This window comes from Nannospalax galili, unplaced genomic scaffold (assembly GCF_000622305.1).
Source record: "Nannospalax galili isolate Female #2095 unplaced genomic scaffold, S.galili_v1.0 scaffold1070, whole genome shotgun sequence".
Classification (NCBI taxonomy): domain Eukaryota; kingdom Metazoa; phylum Chordata; class Mammalia; order Rodentia; family Spalacidae; genus Nannospalax; species Nannospalax galili.
Genome location: NW_008327467.1, coordinates 1,139 through 6,596, shown reverse-complemented (window position 1 = coordinate 6,596; position 5,458 = coordinate 1,139).

Here is a 5,458-nt window from a genome sequence, read left to right as displayed (position 1 = left end):
AAAAGACGTCAGTAAAAAGTATTCCCTTAGCACAAAGTAACAGGAAGGAGTAGAGGCTCCACAGGTTGCAGTAAATCTCACCTACTTAGAGTTTGGTTCCATGACAGTCTACCTTGTAGAAACCAAGATGATGCAAGCCAGAAGGACTGGCTTATTTCTAGAACAACTGCAGTCAATCCTTTGAAGTTAAATTCGTGACTTTACCAAGCTGAAAAGCTCATAAGGGACCACAAAACCTGTTGTTCTTTCTTATACTTCTTCACAAAATTTCAAAATCAGCATTAAAGATTTTATTCAAATGGTAGTGATGAACGATAACCAACCAGTTAATATAACTTAGATTCTTCAGGTAAAATAGAAAATATAATTTTTGTTTGCTTGTTTTTTTATTTTTTGAGATAGGATCTCTATGTAGCCCATTTTGTCCTTAAACTCATGACTTTCCTGCCTCAGCCTCTCTAAAGCTATGATTACAAGAGAGTACCACCACGTCCTGTTCTTCACAGTTTTTTTCAAGGGTTTCCTTGTAGCCCCTCCTGAAACTCACTATGTAGACCAGGCTGGCCTTGATCTCACAGAGATCTGCCTGTCCCTGCCTCTGGAGTGCTAGATTAAGGGTGTCTGCCACCACACCTGGCACTTCACAATATTTAAAAACTGTCATTCCATGGCTTAGGTTATGGCGTTGTAAGTTATAAATTAACTTTTCAGGCTTTTATTTTTAAAACGTTTATTATTTATTTGTTATCTTTCTATCTGTCTGTGTGTGCACGCACACACATACTTCCATATACATGTTGTATGGAGGCTGGGGGACAGCCTGCAGAAGTTGTTCTGCTGCATGCATGGGTATACTTACATACATGCAGGCAAAACACTCATACACGTAAAATAAAAATAAATAAATAAAAACCAAAAAAATTTTTTTAAAGCCAGCCTAGGATCTTGTCCTTCCACGGATTCTGCATAATTGTGGTCACACCTCATCTTCAGGCAATTCCCCTACACCCATGATGAGGTCAGCGCCTGCCTTCCTCACCACCACATCAGCATATCTTCACCTTACAGTCTTAAGGACAGTGATGGCAAAGGCTGTTTCCCATTAGTACTGGTGCTGAGTATTTGTAAACATGCCACATCACCCAGTGATCACTAAAGACACAGGCAGAAATAACAGTGGCATGTGGGCCTCTGTGGCAGTACTACATTACCTATGCTGGTCTTGACTCTGGTTCAAGTGATCCTTTTGTCTCACCCTTCTGAGTGCTGAGGTTGCTGGTATGTCTTACTGTACCTGGCTCTACCTACCTTGATTTGCTTTACTCCCTCCCCACTCCTTTCTTTCCTCTGTGTATGGTGTGTGTGATGTGTGTGTGAGTGCAGATATATGCCCTGTCATGGTGCGCATGTGAAGGTCAGAGGACAACCTTGGGTGTCAGTCCTCACTTTCCACCTTATTTGAAGCGTGTCCCTTTGTTGCAAGCTAGCTGACTCATAAGCTTCTAGGGATTCTTCATCTGTACTACTCATCTTGCCATAGGAGCATTGGGATTACAGACGTGTACTACTTACTGCTCTTGGCTTTACATGAGTTCTGGGGATGCTAACTTAAGTCCTCATGCTTGTATGGCAAACACTTTAACCACTAAACCATCTCCCTAGTTTCCACTTTGGTCTGATAGTGTTGTGTCTCCTTCATCAGACCCACTTCCCTGTTTGTCCAATTGCTGCCAGTCCTCTAAAGTTCCATTCAACAATGGTCTCTTTCAGAAAGTAGTTTGTGATCCCCAGAGAACACAGTCTTCCAGAATAATCTCCTTAGACATCTCGTAGGCATTTTCTTCCCTTTTTGGGGCTAAAGACATTTGTTTTTGTCTTCTCTTTCCTGGGCTGGTCTCCTTGAGGCCACTACTTAGTTCTCTTTCATCTCAGGGGTTTCCAGTAGCCCATACATTCTCCTTTACAGATGGGTAGTCCCCAGAGGAAAATTCTAAGCAAAGCTTGGTGTTACAATTACTAAAATACAGCTAATTAGATGGGGCAAAAAGGAAAGATAGGCTAGAGGTGAAAAGTGATGCTATATGGAAGGACAATTCAGTAAAATTCGAACATGCTTTGGAATTTCCTTTCTTTTAAAGATGAATATTCTTTTGGATGTGAATGACACTTGTTTATCTGTTCATCCACTGATGGACATTCATGTTGCTTCTGCCTTGTGATTACTGTGGATAATGCTGAAATGAACATTGGCATATGGATGTCTGGTTTCTGTTCTTTTGGATAAATACTCAGAAAGGTTTTTTTTTTTTTTTTTTTTTTTTTTTTGGCGGTGGAAGGGGACACATTCTCAGAATCCAGAACTCTTCTAAGATTTAGGATACGCCAGTCTCTTGTCTTTAGCCGGATCTGTTCCCCAGGAAGCTATCCCAGAGCCTCCCTGGATCCTGACCTTGTCTTTGAGGGCCCTGGAATTCCCTGATCTCTCACCCACCCCAAACTCATTTTCCCCACCCAGGGAACATGCAGATGCTCCCGGGGAAAGCTGTCAGTCACACACCACCTTCTACCAAAAAAGCCACCACTTGCTCAGGGGTGCTGGTGGCTATGATCTCCCTAGGGCCCATTTCCCTGGGGGAGCCACCATCCCCAGTACCTGCTAGTCTTGAAGGCAGACCCTGTGTTTACAGAGGGACTGGTCAGCCTCTCACTGCCTGTACTGCGGGGAAAATTTTCCTTAATTATTTTTTTATAGCCTAACTTTCGTGCAAGAGGGCTTGTTATGAGTTCTGCCTCGCCTGAGAGTCATAAGCCCTCAAAAAGAACCATAAATAAAACTTCACTTAATATTCAAAGTCCGAATGGGGACCTGGCCCCCCTTGACGCAGTCCCCATCTCTCAGCCAGAAGGCAATTACTCTCAGCTCCTGTGATCAGAGCCACTTTCTACCTCTGCATTTTGTTTTTCTAACTTTCTCATTTAAAGCTGGGATGGGCAACGCTGTATCCTATTTGTAGTGTGTCGGGAGAGATTATTTGGGGCACTGCTTGTGCGCGAGGGCCTCGGGGATGGCAATATTTTACCCAGGAATCCGCTTTTGAAACGTTGAAGCACGTTGCTGAAGCAGGCAGGGCTATGATTTGATCCCCAGATTCGAGAGCTTTGGGGACAAATGTCTGGCAGCAGAATTAATTTTTCTGGAGGAATAGGAGAGCTGTAACTTTTACCTCTTCTATTTCAGGACCTTGCGACTGACTCCTGGAGAGCCAGAGCTACTGCTGCGGGGGGAAGGGTGGGGTTGCAGTCCAGGAGGCAGGGGCTTTCTGTCTGTTGCCAGAGTCTGCTCTGTGACTGTTCATGTTCCACACCCTATCTGGGCTGCAGCTGTCTTGATCAGAAAATGGCTAGTCAAGAAAATGGTAGCAAGATCACTGTTCTCTGAGGTGACATTTTGTTGAGCACCTACTACCAGGTATCCCGTTCTCCTCTGAACCTGGGAGGTGGCTCAAAGCAGTTTGTCCTGCAGTGTTATTCTGCTTGAAGCCCTACTATGTGCTGAGCAGGATCTAAGCACACCTCAGTGGAAGTTGGACTCCCTAGGGCATCCTACTAGTGTTAGGGTTAGGGTTAGGTTACACAGGATGGTAAGCACCCACAATAGGGAAGATGGCGCCTTCGAAGAAAACAAAGGCGCAGATGATGTGCGAGATGGTGACAGGAGAGGGACGGGGGGAGGGATGGGTGTCATAACCCTCCGAGGATACCACCAGAGACCTGTCTGGAACTCAAGCAGAGCCAGCAGACAAGGAGGGGCAGGAGAGCATGCTGGTAGTAGGAAGAGCATCACAAAGGCCCTGAGGCAGCGCAGTGGGTAGCGCCAATCTGCTCCCCCAGCAGCCTCCTGTGGTGCAGAGGCCAGAGAGGACTCTGCTCCCAGAGTGCCTGAGTCTGAGCGTCACATGGGCCTGGCCACGGGGCAAGAGCCTCTGAACAGGACTGGGAGTGGGGTGGCAGGAAGGTCAGGAGGTGATTCTGGGGAGCATGTGGCAGACAGGCCTCTGGATGCCTAGGGCAAGGCCCTGTGTACTGCTGGGCAACCCTTGTGCTTAGCACCCTTTCCTTCTGAGCCCCCTCTCCCCCAGCACAGCACTCTAGGCCCTTCCTGAACTGAACTCCACCCCCACTGTGCACAGCATGCACAGTGCTGGCCTGAGGCAGAGAGTAAGCACCTCCCCTGTGTAGAGGCCTCAGCTAGCAACAGACTTTTCTAGAAGGCAGGACCCAGAGTTTCTCTTGGGACCAGCATGTGGCAGGCAGGCTGGGCACTGCTCCCTCCCTGACACTCATGACTCCCTGCAGAGCCGCCAAATGACCTGGAGCTCTAGCTTCTGGATCTGCAGAGAGACAGGGTGGGCATCCCCCACCCCACCAGGACTTGTCCGTATGGAGGAACCAAATGAGGTCTCCTAGAGATGCTGAAAGTCTTCTCTAACCCTTGTCCACCCTCTGGCTAAGTCAGTGGCTACTCCAGAAGTCTCTGCCTTCGCCACCTTCCGCAGAGAGGTTGCAGAGGACCAGGACCCCTGCTCCACCTGGCTGCACTGCTGCCCAGCAGGGCCCTGTGCTGTCTCTTGCCAGGGCCTACATCAGCTCTGCTCACTGAAGTGCCACAGGATTTGAAAACCAACAGGTTCTCTGCGTCTCTACCAGCCATCACAGCCCACCACTCATCTTAGCCTTGCTCTTTGCCTCCCTCCTAGCAGAAGGAAGCCAACAGTCAGCCCCTCTGTGATGGAGCCTGGGAGGGCTGAGGGAGGGGCTCTGACTTTGTTCCCCATCCCCATACCTCTCATTATTGGGGTCGTTCTAGGACTGGGTATTCAGAAGGTGTAGGACACTCAGTTTAGAGATGAACAGGAAGGATGAGGGTTGATCAGAACATGCCTGGCTATATCTGGGTACACAGAATGCTGGAGGGTCCTGACACTGGGTTCAGGGAGGACACCCCACAGCATTAGCTGGGGAAAGTGAGGCCCAGTGCTGAGGTACCCCCAAGAGGTTTGAGGCTGTGGGGCAGCCGAAGGCCTGGCTGGCTGCCTCCCTAGGCCCCGGATGCAGGTTTTTCCAGGCCAGACAGGATTAATAAGGCTGCACTCTGAACAACCCATCCATCACTTTGGGTTCTGCAGTGGCTGCTCACCCCCCCCTCCAAGGTTAAGCAAGGAAGCAGGCGGGAGAGAAGCAGCCTTAGCCACCATGATGATGGAGTCCCAGTGGAGAGATGCCTGTCGACGGAGCAAAGTGAACGAAGCCAGGGACCCTGGGCAGAAATCTTTACCTGAAGGCAGTGCCCAGAGGAGACAACTACTTACTCCTAGGGACAGGAGGGCCTGGGGGAGGTGGTTTAGAAAAGGCAAAACTGTAATTAGTAATATTGATGCATTGTTCTTCTATTTAAAAA